Here is a 16,126-nt window from a genome sequence, read left to right as displayed (position 1 = left end):
TGAGGCCAGGGCAGCGTACCCAGGGTCAGCAAAAACACATCGAACCGTTCCATCCTTTCCCTCTAAGATGAATGATGAGGACTTAGGCATTGTAAACAATTGTTCCATGACAACCAGTTGTTCGTGCACTAATGCTTTTGTTGCGGGCTGGACAGGAGCTTGGGGAGATGGCGTGGCCACAAAGGACGCAGTCAGTGGGAACCGCCCCTACACGGCCACCCTGTGTTGGAAGCGGCAGCTCAGATGCCACAGTGTCTGTTTGCATTTTCAAGTTCACTTGAGCAGTTGTTTCTGGAGAGCAGGTGTGCGGTAGGGGCGTCGGCAGACAGGGCAGCCGGGCTGGGTCTGCAGGGTCAGAGCCAAGAGAGCGGAAGGCTCTTCCTCTGAGCCTTGCTGAGTCGATGCGGCTGGTTTCCGTTATGGAAATAGTGTCGCCATCAATCCTGCGGAGAAGGCAGCCTTGCCCCCGTGTTGTTGATGGAAACTGAGGCCTCCGGGTGGCTTTCATCAGGGGGTCAGCAAATGTTTTCTGTAAAGGGCCAGGTAGTAAATATTTTAGACTGTGGAGGCCAGGTGGTCTTTGTCGCCACAACTGAACTCTTCTGGTTGAGGGCAGAAGCGGCCACAGACAATTTAGTAAACCCATGTTCCAGTAGAAATTGATTTTCAATAAATGGGAGGCGGGTTGTAGTTCGCAGCACTCTGGTCGTGCGGCTGGTTGGCGTGGACCCGTGTCCCCTTCCCTCACGGGACAGCCTCATGGCTGTTTTTCCAAACATGGGTCCTCAAGAGTCTTCGCGCCGGGGCACTGTCTTTGTTTCTCTGTTCTCTTTCTCTAAGACGTCTCATCTGGGCTCGTGGGTTTAATGCTCTTATGTATCATGCAGAACATCCCGTTTGTATCCAGCCATCCCTTTCATCTGAGCCCTGGACTGACTCAGCTGTTTACTTCTAATTTCTTCTCGGGTTTCTGAGGGGAGCTCAGGCTTAACCTGTCCAAAATAGAACTGACGGCCTCCTTCCTCTCAAAAGCAAAATAACATCCGTGCAAACTCAGTCCCCACCTCAGCCCACAGCGCCCCATCCACCCAGCTGCTCCCGTCAGAAGCCTGGTGGTCAAACCTTCTCCTTTTCTCTCACCTCCTTTCCTCCTAAAAATCACGCTTTTTCCCTGTGCTATTAGTCTGAATCCAACCCCCTGTGGGGGTCTACAGGCCTGCAGTTCTAACCCCCTCCCTCCCTCTCCCCTCGCCTGCTGTTCTCCGGCCACACTGGTCACTTGTCAATTCTTAGACTCACCTGCCTCAGAGCCTTTGCACGTGCTGCCAGCTGTCAGAGAGCATCCTGCCCCCAGCTGGCTGTCCAACAGAACCTTCTGCCATGACGTAAGATTCTCTAATCTGTGCCGTCCAGTGTGGTAGCCTGCTCTAGCCTGCTCGCCACATGTGGTCATTGAGCACATGAAATGGGGGTAGTGCCTCCAAGAAACTGAATTGTCAATTTTCTTGAATTTTATTGCCGCATGTGGCAAGTGGCGTGGTTGTCTCGGACATCGCTGCTCTGCGTATTCTCGTTTGAGTTATTCGTGGTACTCATCACAGTCTGGTTGATCTCTTTTCACTAGTTTCATCAGAATGTGAGCAGCGTCAGGGCGTTCCGTTTGTCTGTGCTTGTATCGCAGCACCCAGCACAGTGCCTGCTACTTCGTGGGTACTCAGGAAATAGTGTGTTGCATGAATGCATGCATGCGTGAATGAATGAATGAATGAATGTCTTTCTAGCAAAAAGAGCCATAGGCGCGTGCTCCACACAGCGTGCTGAGCGGCTCTGCAGTTGAGGACTTGGAGAGGCAGGGAGAGAGAGGCTTGCCGGACCTTGGGCATTAGGTTTCTGTGGGCCTGACACGAGGACCTTATCCACTGCCACAAAGACCTCGGCTCACCACTCTGCTTGCCTGTTGTTATCGCGCGGCATCGCAGGGTCCCGGAGTGCCCCGGTTAGGGGAGGCGTGGCCCTGCCTACATGCTCCTGGGAGCATCCCGAGAAAGAACGTAGTGCAGGCTGCAGCGGTTGGCCCGGCCCCCTTCCCGCAGCCCTGCTCTGTCCCCTGCCCCCCTCTTGTCTCTTCTGGGTGCTTTGCTCTTCTTAGACGTCTGTTTTCTCCCAAACCACTGCACGCAGCTCCCGCCTCTCCCCTGAGCACTGCCTCTGTCTGCCTCTTGGTGCCTCTCTTCCCTGCCTGCATCTCCTTCCACCTGAGGATGCATCTGCGAGTGCTTCGGAGCCAGTGAGGAGGCTGGGTGGGACCTGAGCAGTGAATTACCTTTGTTCCTGCATTTGTAGCCCTTGCAAAGGTGAGGAGCCCCGGGCACCGGACAGGTGGACCTTCAGCACGGTGCCCATCACAGCTGTGCCTGGAGTGAGCTGGTGAGTGGCGGACCTCCGCAGGTGTGCACCTGCCCGCCTGCGGTATTGGGAAAGCTTGGCTTCCTCTGGGTCTTCTACTTCCATCTTTTCCTCTGCTTGCTTCTTAAATGGAAGCAGCAGCAGCTACCGGCTCTGGGCTCGGTTTGCTCCAGCCCTGCGAGAAGGCAGCTCGGAAGAGCTCTAGGTCCTTAGGAGGCTGACACCCCGCCAACTGCTGGGCCGTTTTGCCATCAGCATCCCAGCTTCGCAGATGCCTGGGTTCCGTGGTGTCTCAGAGCCTGAGAGCCTCCCAGCTGGGCCCATCAGGACCTTGGACATCACAGGGGCCTTTTTCGTAATAGAACGTTATTTTAAATCCCACAAGCACATCATTTGTCAAGTATCACTCAGGCCTTTCCTGCGAGTCATTATTCAGAGTGAGTCAGGTAGTTATTTTATCATTTTGCTTTAACTTCCAATTTGCCAAAAATACATCTTTTTAGATGGACCATATCATTTGGTAAGCTTCCCCCTGGGGCAGTGAAATAGCTTAGACTGCAGATTCTCTCTCCTGAGGATGTGTGGTAGACAGTTCATTAGGGGACAGAGATGACCGAGAAGATGGGTCCTCGGGTCAGGCCTTCCCTTGGGTCATAGCTGTGCCTTTGCCCTAACGTGTGGTCTTTGGTTCCGACTCTGCCCATTTCCCCAGATGTTCTAGTGGTCAGTGTCTAAGGAAGGCGGGCATTTATGCCGTTCGTCCCCTGGTTGGAGTGGCTGAAGACACGCCGCCCTTTGTCTGGGTTGAAGCTTGACATCTGTTAGAGAGCGGGGCTGCTCTTTGTCCCTGCTGGGGACAGTCCCACGGTGGCAGTTGCCAACCTGTTGGCGGGCGCCCACCCAAGAGGAGTGAGCTTCCGGCAGCTTTCCCGTCAAGCCCAGGCTTTAATGGGGACCAGAGCTGGTCCCTCTGGGACTTCAGACGCAGTCTGGGCCTAGGAGGGCCCTGCTGGGAGCTGCTAATTGTTCATTGTTCTACATTAAAGGGACACTCCTAGTATGGTCTGGAAGTATTTTCCCTCCAGGAAGAAGGCAGAAGAGGCTGGCTTTACTTCAGGGAAAACATCTGTGCACATGTAGGCTGTGTGTGCAGTTTCCCAGCCCAGCCTGGGTCAGAAGAGGATCTGTGACTGTTGATTTCTTTAATGGTCCAGGCGAGGAAAACAGTGACCCTGAAGACACTCTCGGAAGGCAGGGCTGCTGGGGTGGGGGTGGGGGGGGGTAAGGGTCATCACTCAGCATCAGTCTTGCAGGAACTCTGCTCTTGGGAGAGAAGGAAGGAGCAGAGTCACTTAGAGTGTGTGCAAGAGGCAACTGGCCTGTGGGGGGCTGGGGGCTGACCAGGGTCCCTAACCCTAACCCTGCTCACTCCAGCCTGAGTATGTTTCTTTTCAGAGGGGCTTTGCCTGTGGCCCTCGCTAGCACCTTCTGCACCTTCTGTTTCCAGTGGGGTTCGGGGAAGAGACAATTCAAACTGACTCAAAGAAAAGAGGGACTCTGTCTCCTGTGAATAATGGGATTTTTCCAGGGATAATTGCCAGGATGGATTTAGAAAAAGGGGACCCACCCCTCAAAAGAAAACTGGGGGAGGGAACCCTGAAAAACCTACAGCATCCGAGTTTGTGGCTCTTAGAGTAATCTTCTTGGACCTGCGGCAGGTGACTTACTCCCGGATTCCTGGGGCTGCCCCTCGCTAGCCTCCTGCCGTGTCTGGTGGGTGGTCAGCTGCTGGGGGTTTTCCAAGTGTAGCCTGGGGTGTCTGCAGGGACCTAGAGCCAAGCTGGGGAGGTGAGGGGACCAGAGGAGAGCCGTGCTCCGGGCCCTGGTCCTAGGTTGGTCTACGGGTACGCACTGCCTTTCTGAGCTCAGCCTGTGTCATCTCCCTAACAGGAGGCCAGCTTGCTCCTGGGACAACCCTTGGGTGTCTTGGCACCTGTAGTATCTTTAGGTACCAAGGCAAAGCTTGAGGGAGGTGACCTGAGACCCAGGGATGGCAGTCGGCAGGAGGAGTCACGCATGGCTGGAAGCTTCTAGCAGTGTTTTCCTGGAGCCTAGAGGCTGGGGCTCTGGACACAGATACAGGTGGGTCCGTGGGAGGAGCTCCAGGTAAGACGGGAAAGGTGTACTCTGGCGACGTCGGTGCCTCAGGGCGCTGTCCGTGAGTGCGGGGAGAGCAGGGCTTCAGTAGTAGAGCTGTCTTGGCTCTTGTCCCTCATGTCTGACTGTTCTGGTAACGGTTGAGGGGAGAGAGTGTGCACGCCAGCTCTGTGGACCACACGCCTCTCCCAGGCGTAGTTCTGACCACTCGGCAAGACTGCCCAGTCCTGAGGCTGCCCCAGACTCGAAGGCCACTGCAGCATTGAGTCTTGGCCCTGTGGTCACCAGGGGCCTGCTCAGGGGACAGGACAGAGGACAGGGTGCTAAGCACAGGCTGTGGCCAGCAGAGCCCTCTCCCCTCTGCATTTTCTCTCGTGTCTGCCCTCCCTGCGTGAGTCTGTCACTGTTGCCGTGGTCCTGCCCGTGGCTCAGTGGGCCATGCTTGGGTTCTTCCTCCCGACCGGAAGTCCTGTTTCCTCAGTGTCTTTCGGACTGGTGAAAGGGGTCCATGCATATTTTATTTGGACCAGAGAGGCTGCCACTCCCTAGATAAAGAGGGAAGACTATGCCTAGATCAGCGGTAACCAGCCCATCTCCACTGTTAAGAACCGTGCAGAATTGTCAAATACTCCTTTAAAAACACTAGTGGACCTAGCTCAGTGCCGACCTGTCCTGGGTTCCTGGGCACGTGCATTGCCGGCTCCCTCTGCACTCGGGACGGTCGGCTTCCCCAGCCTCAGTTATGACATCGGTGACATGGGTTTCACACCCCACCCCCTCTCTGTTGGAGAAGGATTCTGCACACCAGAAAGAGAATGCGTACTGGTATTAGGGGCCTGGAGAAGAAATGCTACATAGTATGTTTAGATAATATTATGCTTGTAGGGGTTCTTTTTTTTTTTTTTTTTTAATATAACATAACTCCTAGACAACTCTGGTGAAGAAAACCCTGAAATACTGATACATTGTGCAAAAGGATACATTAGTATCACTCAGTTCAACTGTTTCTAACAAGAAAACCCCTGAGTGCCTGTGAAGTGGAAAAGAAGGCCCTAAACCTGGGAACCCAGCCTGGGCAGAGGCGGTTTCTTTAATAACATAGTTTCTGTTCTTTGTGCTCATTCTCCCGGGCTCACAGTTTCCAGTCTGGGCTCAAAATTTTTATAGTATATCATACTAGTAATTTCTTGGATACAGTTTATCCTGCTTCTCCAAATGTGACCTCCCAACCACCAAAACTCAGGGCTTGAATGCCTGGCATGGCGTCTGAAGGGAGCTAGCTTTGCTGGAGACGGTGTGAATTGCCCATCTCTCCAGACTCTGGGAAATCTCTCCCCCATATCCAGATGTAATCTTTTGTTTGTAAAAATATTCGATGCAATTGGAGCAGTCAAGCTGTAAGCTCCACCAGGCCAAAGTGGCAGAATGGTGGCTGCACGTAAGGATCGGGGTAAAGCGGATACAGCAGGTGCACCCTGGCTTGCAGAGAGCTTACGGTCTTATGGGGGAGGCCAGTGCCACGCACCCGAACCATGAACATGGGTGTTACAGGCATGGGGTGAAGACCTCAGCACTCAGTGGAGGTGAAGCAATGGAGATACAGCACCGGAGGGCTGCATGGAGGAAGTGACACTTCAGATGAGCCTAGAAAGGTGAACAGGCATCTGCTGGGCAGGAAGGCACACCAGGTGGAGGGAGTTGCAGGAGCGAGTTCAGAGGGGCCGGAAGGGTCCTGGAGGGGGTGGCACAGGGCAGGGTATAGGACTTGGCCTGAGTAGGTGGCACACAGGGTGTGCAGATGGGGTGTGGAACCCGAAATAGCGGGGGGGGGGTAATCTTGAAAGGTTCCTCTTAAGGAGTTTAAACAACAGTTGGGGGGCTTTGATGGAGTTAAAAAGGGAGCCTTGTGATCAGATTAGATTTGTGTTCAAGGGGATAAAAAGGAGAGAAAGCCCACCTTTGTTCTTTGTTTCTTTCTGTCTCGCTCACTGTCACTTAAGTTGAACCTCTCTCATTCCGAGTTTCCAGATCTGCAGCCCAATGAGATTGGGCGGCCTCATTCTTTTAATTGGATCCTTATTAGCATTCAGAGCTTGGCTTCTTGTTTTACTATTGTTTGGAAATTGGCTTTCCTGAAATTTTCCCTTGTGCTCCTCCCTGGTTAATAATAAAGAACTTCAGTCTCTCCGCCCTCATAGGGATAATGGTTTTGCGCAGAAGACACTGCTCACCAGGGGAGCGGGCTGTTCCACAGGGGACGAGGCGACATATGCCCAGTGCCCACGGCCCGTCCTAAGGGGAAAATACAATGTCATTTTACTTAACATCCCACTATATGTGTAGACAATATATATTCCCCTCCCACCCTTGAAAAACATGGCCTTGTAGGTGGCTGTGCTGCTCAGAGCTGCCGAGAGCGCTGGTCGGACTGATGTGTCAGGAGTGACTTAGAGCAGTGGTCCCCAACCTTTTTTGGGCCACGGACCGGTTTAATGTCAGAAAATATTTTCACGAACTGGCCTTTAGGGTGGGACGGATAAATGTATCACGTGACCGAGACAAGCGTCAAGAGTGAGTCTTAGACGGATGTAACAGAGGGAATCTGGTCATTTTTTAAAAATAAAACATCGTTCAGACTTAAACATAAATAAAGCAGAAATAATGTAAGTTATTTATTCTTTCTCTGTGGACCGGTACCAAATGGCCCAGGGACCAGTACCGGCCCGCGGCCCGGGGGTTGGGGACCGCTGACTTGGAGCGAAGTCCGCAGAGCAGGAGGGCGGCTGGGGCGGAAGGGCTGCAGGGAAAGCGTTCTCACTGGGCGGGAGCTGGAGCAGAGGGCAGGCCGCTGCGGCTGGAGGTGCGCTTCGGCAGAGCCGGTGCCTGTGCCCAGGGCTGGAGGAAGGCTGGAGTGACGGCCCAGCACGTGGACAGCGCCGAGGTGAAAGGTGTCCTGCGCAGCAGGACAGGGACACTGGGGCTGCCAGGTTGCAGTTACATGCACGTGGAGTTAGGGGACAGTGTGTGGAGGTGGGGGGCGTCCCGGTGCCAGAGTCCGGTGTGGCCCTGCGGACTCCACCAAGGCTCCTGTGGAGCTCCAGGAGCTGGGGACAGCGAGGGCGCTGTGCGCTCTCTGGGGAAACGAAAGAGCAGGGGTTCAGGTTCCAAAGAGGCCCCCGAGCCCCGCGTCTCCCGTGGGTCCACCTGTCAGGAAGCAAGTCCGCATTTCCCCTCGTGGGACCCGGATGGCGCTCAGGCAGAACGCCTGGGAGACGCAGCCATGGGCCGGGCGAGCTCACCCCGGAGCCCCTCGCTCTGAGTGCCCACACCTTTCCCTTCTCTCGCCCCGCTCCTTTCATTCAGAGGCACGGCTGCCAAGTCCTGGGGTGAAGACTGTGTCTGAGGGGAAACGGAGGCCCTTCTCAGAGGGTCACAATGATCTTTTCTTTCTTTTTATTTTATTTTTTTCTGAAGTTGGAAACGGGGAGGCAGTCAGACAGACTCCCGCATGCGCCCGACCGGGATCCACCCGGCACGTCCACCAGGGGGCGACGCTCTGCCCATCTGGGGCGTTGCTCTGTTGCAACCAGGGCCATTCTAGTGCCTGAGGCAGAGGCCACAGAGCCATCCCCAGCGCCTGGGCCAACTTTGCTCCAATGGAGCCTTGGCTGCAGGAGGGGAAGAGAGAGACAGAGAGGAAGGAGAGGGGGAGGGGTGGAGAAGCAGATGGGCGCTTCTCCTGTGTGCCCTGGCCGGGAATTGAACCCGGAACTCCTGCACGCCAGGCTGACGCTCTACCACTGAGCCAACCGGCCAGGGCCACAATGATCTTTTCAACAACGTAAATAGGGCTGAGTCCTTCCCCCCGCATAATGATGTCTCAGCTCTTCCTGCTGACTTTCTCCTCCTCGTCCACGTCCGTTCTCCGCGGGGCCTGACGCCCATTCCTTGCGCTCAGCAAGCTCTGTCCACCTCGGCTCTCCGTGTGTGATCTCTGCCTGCAGCCATCTCTCCCTGGCTCTGTGACAACTGGCTGCTTCTAGGGAAGCCCCCCGTGCACCCAGAGCCCAGGACAGACCCTGTCATGTCAGCACTTGGGTCTTGCTGGTCACAGCTTCTCTCTGCGTGGCTGCAAATTGATTCAGCAAATAGTCCCTTGAAGTTTACTGCTTAATTTTACAATTTCTCGCCCACAGCCGTTTTAGCTCTGTGTGTGTGTGTGTGTGTGTGTGTGTGTGTGTGTGTTTAAGGGGTGTTGAGTGTGTGGGAAGACCAAGACAATCACATTTTTTTCCTCTCATCACTCTGTAAACTCATGAATCACTGGTACAGCTGCCCCCTGACTACAGGGAGCTTTAAAGAAACTATGCTGATACTTTGTGTTTCTCTGATGAGGTTGAGCTGAAGGGTACAGTCTCAGTTGTAGAGTTTAACACTGGAAGGGTTAGAGAGAGGACAAATGCCTTCTAACTGCCCGGCATTGTGCAAGTTACTTGACAGACATAAACTCAGCTGTCAAAGCAACCCCATGCCTTTGCTGGTACTGCCACCTGCCACCTGCCAGTACCCACTGCATAGATGGGGAAACTGAGGCCCAGGGATGCAGTGAAACCCACCTCACAGGGCAGAGCATGAATTTTGGAACTACATCTGTCCATACTCATTTCCATATTCGGTAAACAACGTGCTGTTTTCTTAGCAGAACCGTGTAATTTGTATGTTATCCATGAAGAAGGTGTGTTAATTCAGACTTGACCCGTTTAGAATTTCTAATACGCGGGCCAAAGACTGAGTTGGCGAGGCTGCATTATGCAAGAGAGCAGCGGGTACAGACAGCGGAGCAGGCCGGGCCGGGAGAGACGGCATATTGCCGAGGTGTGGGATAGGACTTCCTCCCGCCCCCAGCATGCTGGGGACAAGCCCTCCTGTCCTCCTTACCGTGCCCAGAGATTGGAAGGAAAGGAACGACAGATTTAGGGCCACCTTCTTCATTGTACAAAAGCACTGTTTTGCAGACAGTGGTAGCAAATGGGCTTTTAAAACTTTCTAAATTTCAGACATTTTACTAAAGCGTTCTAGCCAACCCACCCACGTGCAGGGTTGTGCGTTTCACGTCTACGCACAATAGTGGACCGTGCACTGCCGCTCGCTTATTCCACAGAGCTGGGAAGGTTGTCGGAGGATCTGTCTTTGGTTGGTGCTGAGCGGCTGTGGGAGGTGCTGGCTGGGCACGGGCTCTGGGTGGGGCACCAAGCAGTCCCAGTAAGTGAAATAGAACAAAAACTAAACCCGCCCCAAAGCATTGCTCTCTCAGTCGGGCAGAGCTTCGGGGTCTCCCACGGCCTCAGTCAAGGTCAGCGGTCTTAGCAGGAGGGCATGATGCCCAGACGAACATCCCAGCTGCTTGGATCTCACAAGATGCTCATGACACTTTCGGGGCTGCTCACGTTTTAGCAAGCTGGTTACAATCCACATCTAAAGTGTGCGTGTCTGTGTCAGAACCTGGGACTTTCCAGTGTGCCCGGGAGGTGTGTTTATGGGGAGGGAAACGTTGCAAAGAGATGAGTGTGTCGGGGGGGGGGGGTGTCAGTGTCTGCGCGGCAAGAGCCTTGAAAACGTTTCCTGATTGCTGTTATTAATAATAATTTGCGAGGCCCTAAAGGGCCAATTTAAAGGCAAAACTATAAATGACGATTTATAAAGTCAAACACATGAGCTTTAATTATTGATGGAAAGAACAGGATTCAAATTAGCCGGGCAGCTTCCAAGTGTGCCTCCCACTTTTTGGCTAGAGGGGGAAATGGAGAAACCGAGAAGCAAGGGGGTGCAACATGCACACGCACGCACACCCACACGCACACCCACACGCACGCACACCCACATGCACGCACGCACACACGCACACCCACATGCACGCACACACACACGCACACCCACATGCACGCACACACACGCACACCCACACGCACGCACACCCACACGCACGCACACACGCACACCCACACACACACCCACACGCACGCACACCCACATGCACGCACACGCACACGCACACCCACATGCACGCACACACACGCACGCACTCACACCCACACGCACACCCACACGCACGCACGCACATGTGGAGAGGAGAGGCAGGCGCATTCTCAGAGAGGCTGAGACAGATCCAGAGACACAGAGTTAGACAGAGACAGACAGATGGCGCTTCGGTGAGGACGCGTTAGACATGAAGACCGGGAAGCCAGGACTCGCCCTGCTCCCTGCTGAGCGGAACCCCGTGGCCTCTGAGGGTCTGCTGGAAGATGCAGCAGCAGTTCAGCCTCCCTTGACCGTCTGATGGTATCGCCCTTTGCTCAAGATGCAAACTGGTGATGGTAACAGAATTCACGGCCGACCTGCTGGTCCTTCGGAGGGCACTTGGCAGCTCCCAGAGGTCGGGGCAGCCCACAACCTCACCCCCCCCCCCGCCCACATCCCTCCCTGTGGTTCCGAGAACCTCAAGTTTTTGTAGCTTGGATGGTGTGCCCGACACTCGCGCACCCACTGGGTTAAATGAGGGCATGGGAGAGGGAGTGAAGGGGGCGGAGGGTGGGAGACCGCGCTGGCCTGGTGTCCCGCCCGACCCCGCCTCTCGGGGGGTCATGGATCCAGCTGCAGAAACTCATCTGACCCTCTCTCTGGAGGTGAGAATGCCCTAGAAACCCCAGATGTACCAAAGACTAGTTGCAAATGAGTCCAGCCTGTCAACCTCTAGGGCAAGGGTCCCCAAACTATGGCCTGCTGGCCGCATGCGGCCCCCTGAGGCCATTTATCCGGCCCCCGCCGCACTTCTGGAAGGGGCACCTCCTTCATTGGTGGTCAGTGAGAGGAGCATAGTTCCCATTGAAATACTGGTCAGTTTGTTGATTTAAATTTACTTCTTCTTTATTTTAAATATTGTATTTGTTCCCTTTTTGTTTTTTTACTTTAAAATAAGATATGTGCAGTGTGCAAAGGGATTTGTTCATAGATTTTTTTATAGTCCAGCCCTCCAATGGTCTGAGGGACAGTGAACTGGCCCCCTGTGTAAAAAGTTTGGGGACCCCTGCTCTAGGGCACAGGGCGCTTGGGTTACCACGAGGGACGGAAGACACGCGGTCTCGCACTGTGTCTCGGCCCCTGTGTGGCTCTGAGCCCCAGGCTCTCTGGGTTCTCATCCTCCGCTCCCAGGAGAACACAGGCTTCCTGCGAGCGGGGTTGACCTGTCTGTCAGCTGCCCAGGTGCCCGGCCGGGGACAGCTTCTGCTGCCAGTGTCCTGGAATGTCACCCGCGTGCCTCTCCCGTTGTGAGGGTCAGACAGGAGGGTGGCCGAGGAAGCTCTGAGGTGCTAGGTGGGAAACGCTGGCTGAGGCGAGCAGTTGTGGGTTCACGGTTCCTGGTTGGGACGCCTCTCTCCCGGCACCTCGGTACCTGGCCGGAAACCACCTTGGAATCAGAAGGACGCTCAGTGAGTGTGGAACGTGAGCCTCGGGTCCAGGGTGGATGCCTCTCGCAGGCGCGGGAGCGTCTGGAGGCAGCCTCTCTGCACCCCTCCGGGTCGCCCCGGAGCCAGCAGGAGGGTGGGTGTGTCTGCCCTGGCTGCACAGGGGGACAGGGCTGCGTTCCAGCTGCCATGCTGCTTCAGACTCCTTGTCAGCTCCTTCCCTTCTACTGCGACACCCTGGACAGAATGCAGCTCATCTGATCCCAGCTTCGTTCCATTCTTGGGGCCCTGGGTCTGGCTGAGATTTGGGAGAACGCGCTGAGCGAATCTGGGAAGGCTCCTGGTTTCCCCACAGGTGTGGTTGGGCCCTGCCCTGTGTGAGCCTGCACCCTCCCTGTGCCAAGGCAAACCCACACCCGTGTTTCATATTGTCCCGGCTTGTTGGAGAAACCGTCTGAGGGCCCAGGAGATCAAGTGACTTGTCTGAGACCACACAGTTGTAATGAGTGACGTAGCTGGGAGGATGCTCTGGTTGGATATTTGCTGTTTGTGGATTACCCACCCTCCATCCCACCTTCTGATTGGCTTTTGGGGTAATGCTGCCCTCCCCCTAAGTCCCCTAATAGATGGGCACACTACTCAAGATGACTCAGTCAAGCAGATGCCCCACTGTCTCCGTCTGCTTCCTCCGCCACCAAGCCTTTCAGTAAATTCCATTTTCACTCCAGTTATCTGGAGTCATTCCCTGTTTCTCACAGTGACATTCAGTATACAGCTGGCTGTCACCAGGTCTGTGGTCACCTCCGTCTGTGTGCTCTTTCTTGCGTCCTCACTATGCCACCTCTCTCCCTGGGGGTGCAGCCTAGCCTAGCGGTGGCCAGGATGCCAATGGCCACTGCCCCTCTGAACCCAGCTGACATTTCAGCATGGCCGCCACGGGACAGCTCCTTGAATCGGAAAGTGGTACCTACCTTATACACCTGACGGACACGAGGAATCTTGTGATACTTGACATCATCTGCTTGGATTGTCCCTAGGGGTCAGCTTGGAAAACTCTGGCAGCCCGGCCGCCCGGGGCTGGCTCTGTGTTTATGGAAGACAAAACCTGACTGTAGGCTTCTGAGTCCTTGGTTGTGTTGAAATCATGCACTCCCTTCACCTAAACCAGTGGTAGTCAGCCTGGTCCCTACCGCCCCCTAGTGGGCGTTCCAGCTTTCATGGTGGGCCATAGCGGAGCAACCAAAGTATAAATAAAAAGATAGATTTAACTATAGTAAGTTGTTTTATAAAGATTTATTCTGCCAAACTTAGCGAAAATCTGACATAAAGTACTTGGTAAGTAATATTATTATATGCTTTAACTTGCTATAACTCTACTTTGTAAATCATCATTACTGTGAAACCAGTGGGCGGTTAGAAAATTTTACTACTAACAGAGATACAAAAGTGGGCGGTAGGTATAAAAAGGTTGACTATCCCTGACCTAAATACTGAGGAGTGATATTGCAGGGAAAATTCCTTTTCTATATGCAAGATGGACAAGTAAAAGGGAAAGACCTTTTGCAATAAACCCGAAAAAATTAGCTGGTCCATCTTTTGTTTTAGGCAGGAAGGGGGTGTGTGTGTGTGTGTGTGTGTGTGTGTGTGTGTGTGTGTGTGTGTGTGTAGAAGAGACAGTTTTCATAGACAGTGTTGTCTGAAGAAGAATATTTTGATGACTAGAATTCAGTGCACAGCAGTTTCAGACACATCTGCTTATTAACACATCTGTCAAACCCTGACTCACGTGAGACAAAGGGACGAGTGAGACGGTGTGATCTGCTGAGAGCACAGCTTCCTTGCTGGGCGGTCTCCCTGTCTCTTCGGGACAGCAGATGGTCTTTGGCCTGATGCAGGGCTTTGGGTCAGCACCAGCACTTTCCCCTGGGTTGCATCCTCCCTGGAGAGAGGTGGAAAGAAGGCCTTCATTCCGATTGGGTAGCTCGCTTGCTCTTCTTGCTCAGGAGCTCAGAGGGTGGGGCTTACGTCAAGGGGAGCCCCCACCTCTAGGTTTGCACTGTGTCTTCATTCTTGGTGGGTGGTCTCAAGAACCTCCACCCCCAGATTACTTCACCTTGGGAGCTGCCAACTGCAATGCTGAGGAATATGGATCTAGAAATGATATGCACATAAAGTCTCTTTTTAGCATGGCTTAAGAACAGCTATTTCTTGATAATCAGGTAACATTTGTGTGTAGGTAACTTGAGATTTCCAAGGTGGGCAGGGGCATTGTATTTAGAACCAAAGGGTCTTATCTGGAGGCAGTGTTTAATGAAGGCAGGCTTGGCTCTGTGGGTGCCCTGCCCGTGAATGTGCCTGACCTTGGGAAGTCCCTGCAGCCCCCCGGCCTCAGTGCTTGCGCCTGTGTAAAAAGACTGTATGAGTGCGTTGGAGTAGGAAATGATCTGTGCATTTTTTTCCAGCTTCAAAGTTGGAAGAGTCTATGGTTTCTGAAATTCTTTATCCTAAGCCCTTGAATTTTCTCCTACAGTAATACTTGAGCAAATGTAACTATTTAATGATATGCTGGAAAACTACATTTATCGTATCTATTAAAAGATACTCCTGTTTTATGTATACACATTCATGCACACATTTATGTATATACATGTATGTATATTACATTATACTAACTTTACTCTCATACACTAACTCTTTAATATATTTTATTCTATTCTTTTTTTCTTTTCTTCTTCTTTTTTTTTTTTAATTCAATGAGAGGAGGGGAGGCAGAGAGATAGACTCCTGCATGTGCCTTGACCGATATCCACCAGGCAAGCCCACTAGGGCAATGCTTTGCCTATCTGGGGTGTTGCTCTGTTGCTCAGCAACTGAGCTGTTATTAGTGCCTGTGATGGAGGCCATGGAGCCATCCTCCACGCCCTGGGCCAGCTTGCTCCAATCAAGCCATGGCTGTGGGTGGGGAAGAGAGAGAGAAGTGAGAGGGGAAGGAGTGGAGAAGCAGATGAGCACTTCTCCTGTGTGCCCTGACTGGGAATCAAACCCGGGACATCCACACGTGGGGCTGATGCTCTACCACTGAGCCAACTGTCCAGGGCCTATTTTATACTATTTAATATTACACTATACTATATTACACTAACTTTACTATATTACATATTATACCATACTAATTATATATATATATTTTTTAAATTTATTTATTTATTTATTTATTTATTTATTTATTTATTTATTTACAGAGACAGAGAGTCAGAGAGAGGGATAGACAGGGACAGACAGACAGTAACAGAGAGAGATGAGAAGCATCAATCATTAGTTTTCCATTGCGTGTTGCAACACCTTAGTTGTTCATTGATTGCTTTCTCACATGTGCCTTGACCGCGGGCCTTCAACCCCTTGCTGGAGCCAGCGACCTTGGGTCCAAGCTGGTGAGCCTCGCTCAAACCAGATGAGCCCGCACTCAAGCTGGCGACCTCGGGGTCTCGAACCTGGGTCCTTCTGCATCCCAGTCCGACGCTCTATCCACTGCACCACCACCAGGTCAGGCCATACTAATTATATTTAATGTACATATTTGTGTGCGGGTGCTGATCTTACACTATTTGTTGTTGTAGTTCCTAAAAGTAAAACATGAAAATATTTATTAAACCAAACCAAAAGCATCGGATTCTACATAGCAAGCTGTCTGGCTTTAGGGACAGTTTCCATAAGGTGCTCTGTGTTGGTGCTGCGTGTCATCTAATGCAGGGACTGGGTTCCTCATCGTTCAGAGCAAGGGTTTTCAGATTATGCTTGGTGGGATTTCAGAGCTCTATAGAGATTATCTGAAATCCAAGAAAAAATTTTTTTTGTGTGTGACAGAGACAGAGAGGAACAGATAGGGACAGACAGTCAGGAAGGGAGAGAGGTGAAAAGCATCAATTTTTCATTGTGGCTTCTTAGTTATTCGTTGATTGCTTTCTCATATGGACCTTGACCAGAGGGCTACAGCAGACCGAGTGACCCCTTGCTCAAGCCAGCAACCTTGGGTTCAAGCTGGTGAGCTGTGCTCAAATCAGATGAGCCCGCACTCAAGCTGGTGACCTCGGGGTCTCGAA

General features: G+C 52.8%; 1 protein-coding gene across 19 annotated transcripts in view; it reads left to right on the top strand.

Annotated features, from left to right (window-relative positions):
- The window catches only part of TACC2 (transforming acidic coiled-coil containing protein 2), a 203,112-nt gene that overhangs the window by 133,385 nt on the left and 53,601 nt on the right, over nucleotides 1-16,126 (top strand). The window lies entirely within an intron of this gene.

Source organism: Saccopteryx leptura, chromosome 13 (genome assembly GCF_036850995.1).
Source record: "Saccopteryx leptura isolate mSacLep1 chromosome 13, mSacLep1_pri_phased_curated, whole genome shotgun sequence".
Lineage (NCBI taxonomy): Eukaryota > Metazoa > Chordata > Mammalia > Chiroptera > Emballonuridae > Saccopteryx > Saccopteryx leptura.
The sequence above is the reverse complement of the archived record's forward strand: the minus strand, read 5'-3'. Positions and strand labels throughout refer to the sequence as shown.